General features: G+C 39.9%; 1 protein-coding gene across 21 annotated transcripts in view; it reads right to left on the bottom strand.

Moving 5' to 3' along the window:
- Positions 1-18810, bottom strand: part of RAPGEF2 (Rap guanine nucleotide exchange factor 2) — a 273080-nt gene that overhangs the window by 58561 nt on the left and 195709 nt on the right. The gene's annotated exons all lie outside the window — the stretch shown is intronic.

The following is an 18810-nucleotide window of genomic DNA, read 5'->3' as shown; positions in this document are numbered from 1 at the left end:
TTTGCCACAAAACGCACCTGAAGAAACGTGACTAAGTGGCTTAGTGACTTTAAAAAGCATTACTCAATACATGCAATTACAGAACAATAAATTGATTTCTATTGATTGTCTTTTACAGAGATAACTCAGGTTGACATGTGCCACGCAGTGTGACTTTTTAAAAATTAACTTGAATATGTCAAATAAAGATGTATCTATCTAATGAACTTTTACTCATTAGACAGTTATTTATTCAAGTCTCAAAGGACACGCTTCTTTTCAGCGTCCACCAGCTGGTCATCTCTCCTGACTAAAAGCACCATGAGGAGAGCACCAGGAGGCTTGAGCTCTGAAGCTAACAGTAGAGACACTCCACAATCTATTCATCTATGCTCACTTACAGCCACAAGGAGCAGAATTACGTGGCTTTGTCAGGCTAAGAACCAAAAAGACCACGTAAAGAGGAAAGAAGAAATACTTCCATGCTTAACTCGATTCTATTTTGTAAAGACTTATTGAGTACCTGCTACGTCAGACACTCTGTTGGGGACAGGAAATACCAAGGTAAATACGACACCCCCAATTCCAAAGGTAACTTCTGCTATCCCAAAAGTCATTGCACCACATAAAAAGAAATCAAACATAGTTTTTTAAACATGGCTTTTTCTCTCCCCACCACTACTTTTGTTCTTTGCAGACAATGAAACGATGTTAAACTCATTAATGAATATAAATGAATATAAACTTCAGCATTAACTCTTTCTTTATATTAGAATAGATGTCATGTTTGAAAAAGTGAAAGTTGCTCAGTTGTGTCCGACTCTTTGTGACCCCATGGAACAGTCCATGGAATTCTCCAGGCCAGAATACTGGAGTGGATAGCCGTTCCCTTCTCCAGGGGATCTTCCCAACCCAGGTCTCCCGCATTGCAGGTGGATCTTTACCTGCTGACCCACCAGGGAAGGCCAAGAATACTGGAGTGGGTAGCCTATCCCTTATCCAGTAGATCTTTCCAACCCAGGAATCAAACTGGGGTCTCCCACATTGCAGGTAGATTCTTTACCAGCTAAGCTACCAGAGAAGTCATGTTTGAGAAAGCTTTAAATGTTTTCCCATAGACAGGGATAACAGTCTCACGATTAAATGTTACTCACAGGACACATCAGTCAAGGTTATGGAATGGGAGGAGTGTGGAGGCTGTTCCCATAAGGGAAGAGTCTGAAATGCTCAGACGGGGCCCAGCCACACAACCAACAGACTAGATGCCCGAGTCCAGGCCTAGGGAAAATGGGTCTTTCAGAGGGAAACAAACCAGATGGAACTGGGAGGCAGGGGGCAAACATGGGTACAGACACCCACGTTTCAGCCTCAGGCAAGAGTGACACCTGAACCTTGGGAGACAGGAACTCCCTGTTTGAGTAAATCATATCCAAAAAAAAAAGGATAACATGCTAAAAATAAAAAATGCACTTATTCCTAGCTTTTCTAGGCTTGATCAACGGCCTACTTAAATTACTACTATTCAGTCAAATTTCAGATTAAAGTGAGGTTGTGAATTATCTTATGACTCTAGTCACCACTTATCACAGAAATTCTGTTCAAAAAATAAAAGTTTTTGAAGCCGGGACTACACACAGTAGTTACCTGAATAAAATTAAATAATAAGTAAATGGGAAATTAATACATTTTACATGTTTTGATCTTAATACCAATACATTTAATAGCAATTCATTAAGAGCACAGTTCAAAGGAATCTATTTATATATTTTTAAAATATTTGATTATATGAATACATTACCACTCAAATTTTTTCTGGATCAAGTAATCTATATTCCTAAAAAATGGTACTTGTGAATCACAATTGTATTGTCAGGCAAATGACTGAATCATAGTTTAACCATAAACACTATTAATTACATAAGAAATAGGAATGGTAAATGTATTTAAATGCATAAAGTAAGTATAAACTTAATATGAATTACAGTTTTTCAAAATCCAGGTATCAATTATTTAATAACTTGTTTGTTTCCTTTTTTCTGGAGAAACAAGGAGGCTCTAACAATTAGCTTTAAGGAAGAAGTGTTACAGAAGACTTCAGGCTCATATATGAACAGGCATTTGATAGTCTTTGATTTATTTATTAATGTAATGATTGGCATTTATAAAATCACAAGCTACTGAATGAACTCTGTTTTGAACATAAATGAAATGAGTGAGCAAGAACTGAAATCTCTGACATCTCTGGATAAATACTTTGCTGAATTGGTAAAACTACCCGAAGTTGTGCTAACATAGTAGAGACTAGGGTTTTACCCCTCTTCCCCCTCCTTCCTTCCCAGAAAAAAATTATATTCATGTTTTCCAGCTCTGCAAGAAAGGGCCAGTGTATCCCTGGATATGTAACAGAAACATAATAGAGTTTTACGGGCTGCTGAGAAATCCAATAGTTCAAAATAAAACAAAAAATACACTGTCACCATCAGTTGAAACTCACCTAACTAAAAATGTTCCCAACTAATCCCAGAATCACTTTAGTTCAAAAAGTAGTTACAACACAACACACAAGGTTTGGAGTGACTGTCAGAACCTATCCAATCCTCCATGGCAGTTCATCTTGAGTAAGGACACCACCTAAGGTAAGTGTTATCCTCAGTGACTACAAACTTGTTGTTGTTGTTTAGTCGCTCAGTTGTATCCAACTCTTTTTCAACCCCATGGACTGTAGCCTGCCAGGCTCCTCTATTCATGGGATTATTCAGGCAAGAATACTGGAGTGCGTTACCATTTCCTTCTCCAGAAGACCTTCCCCACCCAGCATCAAACTCACGGCTCCTGCCACATCCCCTGCATTGTAGGTGGATTCTTTACTGCTGAGCTACAGGGGAGCTTCATGTAAGCTGTATCCTTAAGAATTTACCCAAATGAGTGATCTCCCCAGATCATCACTAGAGTCCTGTGAGCGCTGTTCATGCTCATGTTTCCAAGCTGGGTGGGGAGGAGCTGGTATATCCCTGAACACATTTCCCATTTTTTTCCTGAAGTGTTAGTGACAATACAGTCTCCTATATTTTCCATTCATTCATTCATTTATGAAAAACCTGTGTTGTGAGGATTAAGTGAATGACTGGGTATAAAGCAGACAGAGGAGGGCCTGGCACTCAGAAACTAGCAGAGTGGTAAGTCGGCCATAAACTACCCCATGCAGACTCGGGGAGACACAGGATCCCCCCAGTTCTGGATTCCTGTGGCTGGAATCCAGTCCAGATGCCAGCAGGTACTGAGCAGCTCCTAGAAAGGGCCGCAACAGTCAGTCATCACCCAGCTCCAGACACTGTACCTCACCCACAGTAGGACTGAAGTTGTGCTTTCAAATCAAGTCATATTGGGACTTCCCTGGCAATTTAGTGGTTAAGACTCCACGCTTCCACAGCAGGGAGCATGGGTTCGATCCCTGGTTGGGGAACGAGATACAGTATTGCACGGTGCAGCCAAAAATAATAATGATAATAATAATAAAATTTAAAAAGCAAGTTATATTTTGTGTGTGTGTGTGTGTGTGTGTATATATATACACTCACATACAGTTTTTCTTTTACCAAAACTCATCTAACACTGAGTTCTGACACACTCTGATCTGTTTCTACATACAGCTTGAATAGGCAGGAATAATATTTGGTAGCTCAGTTTTAAGACCACTTTATACTATGGTCAACTTTTATTTCTATAATTCATAGTACTTAAGAACACCAGAAAAACTGAGCATTTGGATGCTGAATATTATTCATCAGAAATCACTTTTACTTCTCATATCCCATTAAGAAATGCTCTAGACCCAGGACCCATCCTTGAATAATACATCATCCATCACCAGTATTCCTGAACAGTACACAATTTCTTTTGTTCATAAAATTAAGGCAAGAAACAGCTTTCCCCAAAGGGTCATGAGATAATAATGCAATAAATCTAATAATATTTCTCATTAAAATATAGGTAAGCATTTTAAAACATTGGTATGACTATGCTTTATAGGAACAGTTCTACAAAAATCTGCTTTTATCTAGTGGAGAAACCTGCCAAAAGATTAGCAATTTGTAAGAACTTAATATTCTCCCAGCTTCCTGTCAGGCTCAGAAGGCATAAGCCTCATTTTATATAATGAGTTATCTTCTGTCCAACTTCCTCCTAAGTCAAGCAACCATGAGCAAGTTAACAAACCCATGTGCACCTTACTTTCTTCTATAAAATGAATATATTCAATAACGTAGTCCAGTGGCTAAATAAAATAACCTGTAGACCACACCTAGTGCATTCCCAGGTGGCAAGAGTGGTAAAGAATCCACCTGCCAATGCAGGAGACAGAAGAGACGTGGGTTCAATCCCTTGGTCAGGAAGATTCCCTGGAGAAGGAAATGGCTACCCACTCCAGTATTCTTGCCTGGAGAATTCCAGAGAGAGGAGCCTAGTGGGCTACAGTCCATAGGGCTGCAAAGAGTCAGACATGGCCGAGTGACTAAATAGCAGCAGCAGATTCCACCTGCAGCTGCCCCTCTCCCTTTCTATTCCCTCTGCCATTTTTCCACCAGCTTAAATCAGATAGTTTTCAAATTCAATGGGGGGAAAAATTATTTTTGACACTGTCCTACCTATCATCACCTTTACAGTAATTTACTTATTATATCCCCCCAAAGTTTACATGCCACATTTAAAACAAATCACATATCTATATGGAAGAGCTCACTGTTAGACTACCATACTACATTTTGCAAAGTAAATAACCTCGTTGTCATGATAATGCTTACAGTCCAATTACTCTTTTGTATAAAAGTTCATAGCTGAGAATTCTCTCAAAGTGATAACACCTTGGAGAGTTTGTGCTTTTGTGTGAATAAGCCCATTACACTTGACTGTAAAAGCCTCCACATCAGTTGTGTGTTTGGCCAGGACACAAGGTGCGTGGTTCTTGCCATCCTAGCACACCACTACTTGAGGACACTTTGAACAAACGTCTCTTGGAGGGAGGGGAGGGAGTGGTGCAAGTGTGGTCATGCCTTTTTCCAAAAGTTCTTGCAATCTCCCTACATTAAAACAATGTTTTGGAGCGAGGTACCACAGATAGGACTTAATAATTAAAGTTTATATACATTAAAATTTCACTTTTCTGTCCAAACATATACTTCTATATGTGAGAATTAGCTCCTGAATTGCAGTGGTCACCCAGCCCTCTCTCCAGGGCAGAAACACCGCCCTCATGTTTTTAAGGATTGGTAGTACTCTTGCCTGGAAAATCCCATGGACGGAGGAGCCTGGTAGGCTACAGTCTATGGGGTCGCTAAGAGTCGGACACAACTGAGCGACTTCACTTTCACTTTTCACTTTCATGCGTTAGAGAAGGAAATGGCAACCCACTCCAGTGTTCTTGCCTGGAGAATCCCAGGGACGGAGGAGTCTGGTGGGCTGCCGTCTATGGGGTCGCACAGAGTCGGACACGACTAAAGCAACTTAGCAGCAGCAGCAGCAGCAGCAACACATGTATCATAAACTTCAGTGGCTAAAGTGGTATGTATTAACAATCTAAAACTTAATTCCTACATTCATGAAATAAGCACAATCTGAACACAAATAGAACAACTAGGATCCCTGTTGAGGAAAATAAAAAATTAAAACTAGTAAACTGATTGAAAGGTTGTTAGTCATATAACTGGTATTTTCCAGCAAATACCTTTAAGAAGCCTTTTCTATTGGATGTTGATAAAGCACTGAACAGAAACCTGTGTGAACTTCACTTCAAAACAGAAAAGTGGACTCTTTATTAGGAGGAGAAAGTGTATGATCTAAGTACCATATATTCCAAAATGTAAGGCTGTGGCCCATTTTCTCCAGGAGTAGCCAACAGTAAGATCACCTATACACCAGTTTCTGTGTGCCAGGCCCTGTTCTTACAAGAATCTCATGAACTGGGCATTATTATGACTATTTTCGATAGAAGTACAATAAGATACAGATAAGTTAAGTCATTTCCATCAAGACTGTAAAGTGAAAAGATGGCAGAGACAGATTTCTGGATGCCTGGCCCTGCAATGAATACACTTAAGCATTAAACTTTACTGTATTTATTAATTTATTGGTTGACTTGAAAACTCTCATGGATATTGATGAAATGCTCAAATGGCTGCTTATAACAATTTATGAATGCCATTTCTTATGCAAATTTCAAAATCAAATAGAAAAACAATAATCTGAAACAATTGCTCACTCTTACTTTCATGAAACAAATTAAAACTTTACATCTTTATCTCCAATACCAACAACATCACAACGCCACTTTCTGAGCCATCCAGTAGTTTTTTCATTCCTTCTAAATTGTTTGAGATCCACCATTTTTTTGAATAGGTATGTGATATACCTTAAAACATAAGTGAGGTTGGTTTTTCATTTGTCCTGCAGGTTCTTTACAATATCATTTACTATTTATAAGCTAATCTTTAAAACGTTATGGTAATAGCCAGTATTTGCAATTTTGAGATCACATATCCAAGAATCAGTATTAAATCTGTATGAAACAGGAAAATCCTGTAACTCCTCTGTTCCAGCTCCACTGCAGACCCTGACATCACTCCTAGCTGGCACTGTTTGAGGTCATTACTGCTTATGCTCCTTATTGAAGAGTACTTCATTGTTTAAAAATACAAATAAACTGAATTGAGAGAGAACCTCATAATGTAAGATAGCAGTCCCCAACTTTTTTGGCACTAGGGACCGGTTTCACAGATGGGGGAGCAGGGTACAGTTTTGGGATGATTCAAGCACGCAACATTTATCGTGCACTTTATTTCTAATCTAATGCCACTGCTGATCTGACAGGAAGTACTGGTCCACAGCCCGGAGGTTGCTTTTAAGAGACAAAAGCAACTTCTTCTTTGGTAGTTAACTCTGGCAGAACAAAAGCTTGCCTAATATACAATAACCCTAACATCTGACAATCAGAGAAGTGTGTGCCTGCATACACACACTCACAGGCAGAGTCACTTATAAGCTAGTCAACTAATTTCATCACCTTCAAGAAAGACACCTGGCAGAGTGAGAACACTTCTATAGTAAATCAGAATCACTGAAAGTTTGTCATCTGAAAGACAGTTGCATTTTTTTTTTTTTCAAAATGAGAAGGTTTATGTGGGATCTAAAATAAACTATATAACCTTTCACAGAAATACTGAAGTAGTTGATTAACTAATCTGTATATCCTGTTGTCTGTGAAGAAACACAGCTTCAGAATGGTTTTCAAGTGACAGCCACTCCATTCTCACTTGACACACACACACACACACACACACACACAGAGCAGATAATCCCTTTTCTGAAAACACACCTTTCTCTGAGAGATTAAAAAAAAAAATTCTAGATCATTTAGTCTAAGACACTTTCAACAAAATACAGAGCAACAGTCAGCACTGAGTCAGGGGACTGAGAAAGACTTTCTGGGCAGCATTTCACCTACAGAAACCCAACTCCTTTGTGCATATTCTCCTCATGTGAGGAATAATCACCACTATTATTTGGGGTTCATGTATTACATGGCGATCAATGTGGTGAATATCTGAAGACGCTTGTTCTAATATATATTAAAAAGTCCAGATACTACACTTAATTGTTGGAAGAACCAGTGCCAACAAATAGCTCAAGGGGCATGTCCAAAGCTTCCAAGTACAAGGCTCCAAAAACTACACACTTTTCACTTTCTATCTTGACTCTAGAAATTTGTCATTTGGGGCCAAATTCTAATTCAATCTTGATATCCATCTTCTTTCTCCCTTATTTAAACAGAAAACATCCAGAAAAACATTACACTAATATAACCATAGCTTCATTTTCTATTACAAGAACCAATCTAATAGGAGTATTTTTTAGCAAAATTTGTGATTATCCATATGATAATACTCATCAACAGTTACTAAAACTTGAGTTCTCATATTTTCCAGGACCAAGTGGGATCAATGCTCTGTAAGGAGTGATCCCCAGAGATGAAGTGAAGCCACTGGTGATACCAGAAGACAGGTTCTAGGACCAATTAGAAAACAACCCTGATGAGCTCCCAAGGGAGTGTGGGCAGGTAACCCAGCTGTGAAAATGCTCATGGGAATGTGGAATTAGGGAAATGAGCGTTTAAAGTCAAGGAAAAAAAAAAGATTCCTACGGGATCCCCAGATGTCTTAAGCTGCCCTCTTTTCAAACAAAAATAAATTTTAATAATTGGAGTGGCAAGAAAGCCTCGCTCAAAATTAAAGATGTTACCCCACAAGTATTCTTCAGCTCATAACTGAGTTCATGCCTCTGGAGGATGACTATACAGAAGCAATGGACACTGTGTCCACACCCTACTTATTTATGGTTCCTACAGATCTGCCATGATCTTCTCCTCACATCATGAGAGGCTCTGGTAGAAGACACCGGAGCTTTGCGGGAAGGTGGGAGTACTGAGACATCATGTGGAGGGGCCCAGACCCTGGAACCCTGCTTAGAGGGTAACTGCCCACTAAGTGATCCAGAGTTCTTGCTTCAGACTCTATGCAACAGATAATAAACTTTCAATGGGCTTGAACCCTTGTGTTTTGTTTGGTTTGGTACAATGGCTCACATTATCTGAACTCATACAAATACAAATATGATGATACTTTTTTGTGATTTATTTATGAAAAGTCTTCCATGGTGAAATTCCAAACTCTAAGGAGAAGTAGGTAGGGTTCTAATAACACCCTGACCTCATAGTCTCATGTATCATTTGGATAAAATCTACATTGGAGTTCCTTTACTTACTCAGTCAAACACACTTACTGAAAACCTACTTTATGCTAGGCACTGTTCCTGGCTTTCTAACAGCAGCGAGTGAGATAAACTCCCTGCTCTCATGGATCTTACAAATAGTGTCCGAAGACAAATAATAAAAGGTTAATGAATAAAACTGTCAAATAGTGCTAGGTACTGCATTCAGCAAAGATTAAGAGAGACCACCTGACCTGCCTCTTGAGAAAACTATATGCAGGTCAGGAAGCAACAGTTAGAACTAGACAGTTAGAACATGGAACAAGAGACTGGTTCCAAAAAGGAAAAGGAGTATGTCAAGGCTGTAGATTGTCACCCTGCTTATTTAACTTATATGCAGAGTACATCATGAGAAACACTGGGCTGGAAGAAGCACAAGCTGGAATCAAGATTGCTGGGAGAAATATCAATAACCTCAGATATGCAGATGACACCACCTTTATGGCAGAAAGTGAAGCGGAACTAAAAAGCCTCTTGATGAAAGTGAAAGAGGAGAGTGAAAAAGTTGGCTTAAAGCTCAACATTCAGAAAACGAAGATCATGGCATCTGGTTCCATGACTTCATGGGAAATAGATGGGGAAACAGTGGAAGCAGTGTTAGACTTTATTTTTTTGGGCTCCAAAATCAATGCAGATGGTGATTGCAGCCACAAAATTAAAAGATGCTTACTCCTTGGAAGGAAAGTTATGACCAACCTAGACAGCATATTAAAAAGCAGAGACATTACTTTGCCAACAAAGGTCCCTCTAGTCAAGGCTATGGTTTTTCCAGTGGAAATACCATACATACATTCCAGTCATGTATGGATGTGAGAGTTGGACTGTGAAGAAGGCTGAGCGCCGAAGAATTGATGCTTTTGAACTGTGATGTTGAAGAAGACTCTTTAGAGTCCCTTGGACTTTAAGGAGATCCAACCAGTCCAATCTAAAGAAGATCAGTCCTGGGTGTTCTCTGGAAGGATTGATGCTAAAGCTGAAACTCCAATACTTTGGCCACCTCATGTGAAGAGTTGACTCACTGGAAAAGACTCTGATGCTGGGAGGGACTGGGGGCAGGAGGAGAAGGGGACAACAGAGGATGAGATGGCTGGATGGCATCACTGACTCGATAGACAAGAGTCTGGGTGAACTCCGGGAGTTGGTGATGGACAGGGAGGCCTTGGCATGCTGCAATTCATGGGGTCGCAAAGAGTCGGACACGACTGAGCGACTGAACTGAAAAAGAAAGAAATCTAGTATATCCCTAAGCCAAAGGAATACAATTACTAAATATCTTATGAAAAAGTATTGGGCTCTCTGTGCAACTGCAAAACAAAATCAACTTATGATGGTACCTTATGACCCCAAAACAGTATAAAATAGATTCAGGTTTGTTCAGCACCCTAGGGCTCAGAGGGCACCTGGCCAAATTTCAATATGCAAATATTACATGATGGGAATGTAAGGCTTCCAAAATAATTATCTGTCCTCCAAAAGTACCACTTAACAGCTTTAATGGAAAATTAAGTCTAGAAGCCACCTACTTAGTCAACTGATTTTAAGTACTCAAAAATTCATTGAACAGACTGATTGCTTGGGGGAAAAAATACTTTTATTGAAATATAAACTATATTCTTTGGAAAAATAGGAATTTATGAAACTTAATTTCCCTAGGAAGAAACTTGAATGTATTCAAAACCCTTGATTCCATAGAATCCTTCATTTCCTAGCATTTGTGTGCAGGCTGTAGGATGGTGGGAGTGGGGAGGGAAGACCATCGAACAGGTAAGAATACATCACACAGAGGTAAGTAAATTGAAAGTGAAAATTAAGTAGGATATGGGATGTAGAGGGTGAGAGGCCTTACTCCTAAGATGTCATTTGAGTAAAGACCACAGTGGAGCAAATGCCTGCACCCTACAGACACACATGTGAAAACAGGTGTTTCATCAAGGGCACAAGCCACGGGCATGGCAGCCTTGGTATGTTTAGGAACAGCTAGGAAGTCAGCACCAGCCCCAAGACGACCAGAGAAAATTAGGGCACAGAGAGATTCCATGGGAAATCATGTGGGGAAGCTGCAGGAATGACGTTGACTTTCCTCCTGAGTAAAATGGAAAGATCGGAAGGTTCTGAGCACTCAACCACGCAGCATTACGAATTTAAACATTTTCCTTAAATGGTTAACGTAGACATGTATTATTGCCATTTGGAGAAATATTCAACAGTAATTCCACATAACTTAAATACAAAGAAGATGTTTATTATAACTTGTACCAAGAGACCATCAACAAACAAGGAACTCACAGCTCATCTTAGAGGATGTCCCATGGCAACGACTCAGCTGTGAAGCTGTATCTAGTCTAAGTCACGTTTTCTGGGTACATTGGCTATATACCTCTATTTACTGAAAAATCCCACCCCGTTCCTCTTATATCTATGTCACACACACACACACACACGCACGAGAGGAAACCACCTAGATTTCAAATGATATCTCAGATTCTACTGCTCGTGCTTCTAGATTTCACTCAAACACAACCACAACTGCTGCTTTTCCAGTGAGTATTACAACCTAGCCAGACAATAATCTTTAAACCAAAAAATAATTAAACGTTATCCCTCTTAAGTTACTCACAAAAAATAGTAGGTATGTGTCTAGTATTATCAGTTTTTCCCTTTCCTTCAACAATAAAGATACTCATTTTAGCATTTATTTCCAAGGACTTCAGAGATAAGACATTGAATTTAACATCTATTTTCAAGGGCTTTGTGTGTCAACCCTGGCACACCAGATAATGTCATTGCTTTAGCTCTGCCTGGAGGGCACTGGGGGAGAATTAACTGAACATTTGCAGTGCATTCCTCATTGCCTGGGGCCAGCAAAGACACACGCTGCCAAAATTGCACAAAGGCTAACAGATTTTTCTTTTCCTCCAGTCTTCCTTTTTCATTTGTTTGTTTGCTTAGACTGGTGAACCTCAGACAGCGTATCACCGGGCAAATAGCATGAGTGACCAGGAAACAGTGAAGCACATATGACCTCACAAGAAGACTCCTTCCTAACACCCTCACTTCCGTCAAGGCTCCAGCATTTCTCAGTTACTGTACTATACTTAGTCGTTCAGTCATGTCCGACTCTTTGCAACCACATGGGATGTAGCCCGCCAGGCTCCTCTGTCCATGGAGATCCTCCAGAGAAGAATACTCGAGTGGGTTGCCATGCCCTCCTCCAGGGGATATTCCCAACCCACGGATCGAACCCAGGTCTCCCGCCTTGCCCGCGGATTCTTGACCATCTGAGCCAAGGGTCTATTTACAACATCAACTGAGCAACTGTCTTAGAAAACACACTCTTCCTGAACAAACACCAACATCTAGTACTCTACAAAGCTTTTACTTGCCTTAAACTTCAACTACTTTCTCTGAACTTCTAAGTCTGTATATGTATGCATATTCATTTATTAATTCCAAGTTTAAATTGGGGAAACAGAATCGTATTAATCAAGAAGATACACTTAGGGAATCTTATTACGAGTTTCATATCATCTGTGGTGTCACTAGTGCTTGCATGTGCATGCACACACACGCACACACAGCGTAAACAACCTGGAAACGTCCTCAGATACACACAGCTGACCTTCCACAGCCTAGAAGTGACAAAGCCTCAATTCACCCTCAGCAGAGCCAAGACCTTAGACAACTGGCCAAGCACCCACTGTGCACCTGAGCCTCTGATGGGGATTTGCAGAGCTTCTCCCACTTCATCTAACACCACTGGGGCACCACCTCCTGCATCAATCTCTTATGTCCCTTTTATCTCCTCTCCAAATTGCAACCAAGTAAACGTCCAAAAAAGGACAGAAAAATATGCACCTGATCATGCCAATCCCCGGCTGGTAGCCAGTGAGGGACCCTCTTTACCACAGGGAGAGGGTCACACCTCTGACCTCCACACCCACCTCTTCTCCTGGTGATCTTTGCACACTCCTCTCAGCCCCTCATTCTCTGCCCTAGGTGTGGAAGCTCTTTATGGTTATTTAGTAATAAATACCATGCCGAGTTTCTCTCTCCTCAGCCTCTGTTGTTCCTTTCTCCTAGCAGAATACCCTCAGCCAGGGCAGCATAATGCCTGAAGCCTTCTCCTGAGGGCAGGTTCTTGTCAGACACTCCCGTGTTGCCCAGAGCTCAACACCCTTCACAGAAGCCACTACTCCACCCGCCCCAGCCTTCCCTGGGTGAGTCCAAAAGGGCTCATGCGTGCCTTTCCATCATTCTTTCCTGTGCCTCAAAGAGCCTGAAATGCAGTCACTGCTGAATAAACACACAAATCACTGAACTATTAACCCTAGTCTAGAGCTGAAGACTCTGAAGACCAAGACAAAATGAATCAGGATGCCTCTCCCCACCCAGTTCAACAATCATTCCTGTGTTTCAGCAATTACAGATAAGACTGCCAGCAAAAGGTGAGAAGACAAGGAATAGAAGGAGACTGACGAGATTATACTAAACCCAGGCTAACAGTAAGCATAGTAAAGCAATGTATTTAGTTTGGATTTCCTGCAAGTCAGGACAAAACTTGTGGACTCAAAACTTTTTGAGTTCCTGTCTATACAGATTCCAACAGAGGAACCTGGCAGATGAAGAGTGTTTGAACTCAGAACTGTTAAGATTCATCCATCTACTTAATTATTTAACAAGGATTCACTGACTGACTGCAATGAGCCAGGCATGGTTTTAGGAGCTTGTCATTTGGCAATGACTGGCCCTGGTCCCTGGAATTGACACTTCTGGAGGTGGGAGGGTTTTGGGGTGGAAGGTGAAGAAGGGTTAAGTATAATAAACAAATAAAAGAATTATAGATATCATCGGTTCTATAAAGAGAACACTAAAGGGCAGGTGATGCGATGGACCGTGATACCTAGGACTGGGGAGACTATTCTAGATGGGGCACCTGGGGAGGCTGCTCTGAGAAAGTGACATTTGAGACAAGAGGTGAATACACACAAAGGATCCAGCCAGACAGGAAACCAGGGGTGAGCTTGACAGATGGAAGGAACACGGAGGGCAGAGGCCCCGAGGTAGGAAGAACTTGGGGATGCTCAAGAAACAACCATGTTCAAGGGCATGAGAAGGTGAAGGGCAGAGAGGTGTAAAGAGGTTCGGAGTAGTAGGAATCAGTCCTACTACACAGGAGGCTTATTGTAAGGGCAATGGGAAGTCACTGGGGTTTTAAACAGGCAACAAACAGGATCCAGTAAGGTTTTCTACATCATTGTGTCTCGGTGAATGCATAAAGAACATGTGTACACATATACAATGGAATACCAATGGACTACTCAGCCATAAAAAGAATGCAATAATGCCATTTAAAGCAACATAGATGGACCTAGAGATGATCATACTAAGTGAAATAACTCAGACAAAGAAAGACAATACCATATGATATCACTTATATGTAGAATCTAAAATATGACACAAATGAATTTATATATGAAACAGACTCACAGACAGAGAGAAGAGACCTGTGACTGCCAACTGGGAGGGAGTTGGGAGAGAGATGGATTGGGAGTTTGGGATTAGCAGATGCAAACTGTTAGATGCAGAACGGATAACCAAGGCCCTACTGTATGGGATGCAGAACTACATTCAATATCCTGTGACAAACCACAGTGGAAAAGAAGATGTATATGAATAACTCACTTTGCCGTAAAGCAGAAATGAACCCAAGGGTGTAAATCAACTATACTTCAATAAAACAAATTTTTTAAAAAGATAAACCATTCTGTTGGGGTGGTAGAGAGGGAGAATGGGAGGACTGTCAGGATGGAGTGGGGTCTGCCTTTAGGACCACAGCAAACAAACTTAACGACGGACTTTCAAAACCTAACCTAATGCTTACAGGTGCTTCTGGAACCAATTGGCTGACTTTCACAAAAGATAAAATTCCAATTACGTAAACTGCTATCGAGGTGATCACCTATGTGTCACTGATGGCTACACCGCTTTTGTAATTAGTTGTAGCCTCCTGTAAGAGATGCGGGTGCCTGGCCAAGTTTTCCAGGAACAAGGGGTCAGATTATAAAAATACTCAAGTTCCTAACTACAGAGTGGTAATTTATTAAATATCCTCACAAAATGAGTAATTATTTTGACCAAGCTCCTAACCAGCAATTAGCATTAGGAGGTCATAAATTATAACATGAAATTGTAGAAACAGGACATGGCTGCTTCCAAGTGGTTTATGTGACTCAAGAAATCATTTTAATTCCTTACAGCTCAACTTCCTCACCCATGTGGAGGAGATATAACAAGGTTTGTCCTGCCCACCCCACAAAGCAGTTCTGAGAATGTAGGACCAATGTGAATGAACTCTAGTAATATAAAGCATTATGCAAATGCAACTTTTTGTATAAAAGAACCATTACAGACCTGGAAGGGTTTTTAGGGATTTATTTAGCATAATCTTCTCATTTCAAGTTGTGGGAACTGATGTCAAGAAAAGGAACTAGCCGTGGCACGCTTGATACTAGAATCCAGATCTTACTTTCATATAATAAAATTAATTTGAATATTTTCCAATTTTTCTACAATGTAAATTGTAGCATTAATGTTTTTAAACAAGTATTCTGAAAAAAAATAGTAAAAGGGAAAAGAAACTTTTCTTTGAAAAAAGTTTATTTCTATTTATTCATTTATGCAAAGACAATATCAACATAGGAAGGAACACACTTTTAAGTTTAAAATTAATTTTCCATTTTGAAAGGTTTAGGATTTTGTCTTTTTCTACCGTACTCTTTTAAATACTTCAGTCCAACAAAATTGCAGACAAATAAAAGTTTACTTTTTATTTTCCCTTACTTTTCTTAAGGTCATATTAAGATAATTAGACTTGACTCTTTAGAGTTTAGGTATCATTTATAGTAATCTGAAGATTTAATCACAGAATAAATACATCTAAGAATGTTATAGCATGCACACATAACAAAGTACAGAGAATTTTAAAAAGAACAAATTTCAGGGTGCTTTCAAATTCTGAGGCACAAGAAAGCCCTCTTGGGGATGCTTAAGCTAAAAGACTCTTCCCCTTAGATTCAGAATGAAGATTATTAGGGATTATAAAACAATGGGCACTGCTGATATGGCCCATAGAAGTTGCATCAGGACAGGGCGATATAAAGCTCCCATTATGAGCTATTATGTTGTATAGACCAAAATTAAGGTAGAATTAGTTTTAACCTCAATTTCATGATTTATGTATATGAAGACAAATACTCTTAGAAATGCAGGTAACTTTCATCATTTTAGATAGTCGCGTTCCCACCACATAAAAACACAAGCAAGTATGTTAACCTGTTTCTGGCACTGAATTAAGACCTTCGGAGATTGATCTTCATATGAACCACATTAATATTCTTTCCAAATAGACTGGAGCTCTACAGCTTCATGTTGTCCAAAATTCCTAAACAGCTTATACCAGAAAATTTTTGCTGCTGACTATTTATTTCCATATTTTATTAATTTTAATTAATTATAAAATTTCCACATTTTATATAATATTAAAGAATTGCATGACTTATTATAAAAAAATTCTTATAGGTAACAGTGTTAGTCCTAATTGATTATAAGGATTGCTAATGCATTAGAAAACATTCAAGGGTTGATGTCTGCTGGGTCCTTACTGCCTTCAGCCTTTAGAGCTTATTTCGTTTCACTTAAGTTCATCTAACCAAGGGGGAAAGAATCTTCTAAAGGTGAAACAATGATGTCTGCCTATATCTGCATTGTTGTACTTTTTATTACTTCATTGGTTATATACAATAAATACTTATTAAAGGGCTTTTTCATGGTAAACATATCTTGGACACTCTAGATAAAGTGCTGTATCTCACAGTTGAAGTCCCTACTCTTGTGAAGCTTTACATTTCAACAGGCACATAATAAATGAGCAGTCAAACCATAACAGCAAGAACAACACAATCATATGAACATGCCTGAACATGTTCACACAGGGTGAACATGCCTGACAGATCATGTTCACCCTGTGTGAAATGTCTGCATGGCTATCCCAGACTCGCCTGGCAGGAGACCCTCCTGCACCTGGGATCATAGAGTCTAGGAACCAGAAGGTCCCAAGAGACTGAACTTGGGCAAAAAAGAATAACTAGTGGAAAGACTCCATGGTTTGGTCTGTTCAATGAACAAAAGGAAGGTCAAGGAGCTGGGGGAGTAGATAAGAGAGGAAACTAAGATGAGACCAGTTCGTGCCCCAGCTCTGCAGGGAGTACAGATTTCATTCCAACTACTAGAGAGTTTTAAAAGAAAGGACATGGTCTGATTCATCTTTTTTAAGATAAGGTGGTTGCTCTGTGAAGAATGGCATGGAACAGGGCGAGCACAGAAATCAGGGAAATGCAGGAGTCAGTGGGAACCGTCCAAGGAAAAAGATGCTGGTGGCCTGGACCAGGGTGATGACACTGGAGAAGGAACCAAGGCCAGGAGGGTGGATAAAACAAGACTTGCAGAAGAGCATGGAGTCTGGAGTAACCCAAAAGACCAAAGGTAACTCATGGGTTTGGGACTTTAATCTCTCAGTAAATGGTAATGTCAATAATGGGAGGGGAGGAAAACTGTACAACTGTAAGCCTTTGCAGCCTGCTTGGTTAGCTGGGTTTGTTTCTTGGGTTGGTGACTGAGAAAACACTCAGAAGTTTTATTTTGGTTGTATCAAATTCAAGGTGACACCATCCACATCACATCTCTTGGGCAATGAAATATATGGTCTTGAATTTTATTATAATCAACCAGTGGATGTCTGGTTGTATGTGTGTATCAGGGGGGATCTGTGCAAAAGTTTTCACCTGCTCGTTAAGTGTTTCCAGGTTAATATACACACAAATAATAATAATAAATGATGATCCAGACGATTATGACAATGAGGAAGAGGATACACTGTTCTACTGTGATGAGGTAATGATTCTGGAAGTCAACAAACAGATGGAGGAATAAGAGGCAGAAGGTCTCAAATTTTCTGTCCCTTTTGAGCTAAGTCATTAATGTAAACGTTAGATGTTGTTGTTGTTCAGTCACTCAGTTGTGTCTGACTCTTTGCAACCATGGACTGTAGCCTGCCAGGCTCCCCTGTCCATGGGATTTCCCAGGTAAGAATACTGGAGTGTATTGCCATTTCCTCCTCCAGGGGCTCTTCCTGACCCAGGGATCAAACCAGTGTCTCCTGCATTAGCAGGCAGATTCTTTACCACTGAGCCATCAGGGAAGCCTCAAACATGTTAGATACATACTAGCAAAAAGCGGAAGTAACATGGGAATTCAATTATTTTAATGTAAAGTTAACTTCAACATCTTATTTTGCCTATGTCAGAAGAAGGCAGGGGCTTTTCTTGGTTGATTTGGGGGAAACAGTCCTGAAAGAGCAACGGTTAGTCTCCTGGAGGTGCTACAGGAAGTAAGAAGAGAGACCAATAGAGCCAGAGTCAGGAGCTTTTATGCCACTTTCCAGTAAAGAAACTTTAGCCTGAAGATGGTCACTTCTCTTAAAAGAAAATATCAATGATTTTACTGAGAAACAGCCTGATATGGAGTATGTTACACTTAGCATATAAGAATTTCAGCACTCACACCTCTTCTGGCAGCAGTCTGTTTTTGATGGCATGCAAATTTTGGGGGGAGGGAGAATGAACTCATGGCTCAAGAATCTGGTAACTGCTTGAATTTCACTGTAAAGAAGCATCATTAAGAAGCTAGGAATCTGAGTCACTTAATATCAGGCTTCAGCTAAATTCTTAAATGGTTACATAACGCCACTAATTTTTAAGAACAAGAATGCATTTTTTAAAAATGTCAAAGCTTTAGGATTTCCTGTTTTTCATATTATAAAAATGTCCTGTCTGACCCCTCCAGATATGTGGATATTGCTTACTGCTTTTTCCTAAGAATGAAAGCTCTGCATCTTAAGATCTATGTCCATTATTTCCTGACTCTCCAAGATCATGTCTTTCTTTAGGTTAAGTAACT

This window comes from Bubalus bubalis, chromosome 17, assembly GCF_019923935.1.
Source record: "Bubalus bubalis isolate 160015118507 breed Murrah chromosome 17, NDDB_SH_1, whole genome shotgun sequence".
Classification (NCBI taxonomy): Eukaryota; Metazoa; Chordata; class Mammalia; order Artiodactyla; family Bovidae; genus Bubalus; species Bubalus bubalis.
The sequence above is the reverse complement of the archived record's forward strand: the minus strand, read 5'-3'. Positions and strand labels throughout refer to the sequence as shown.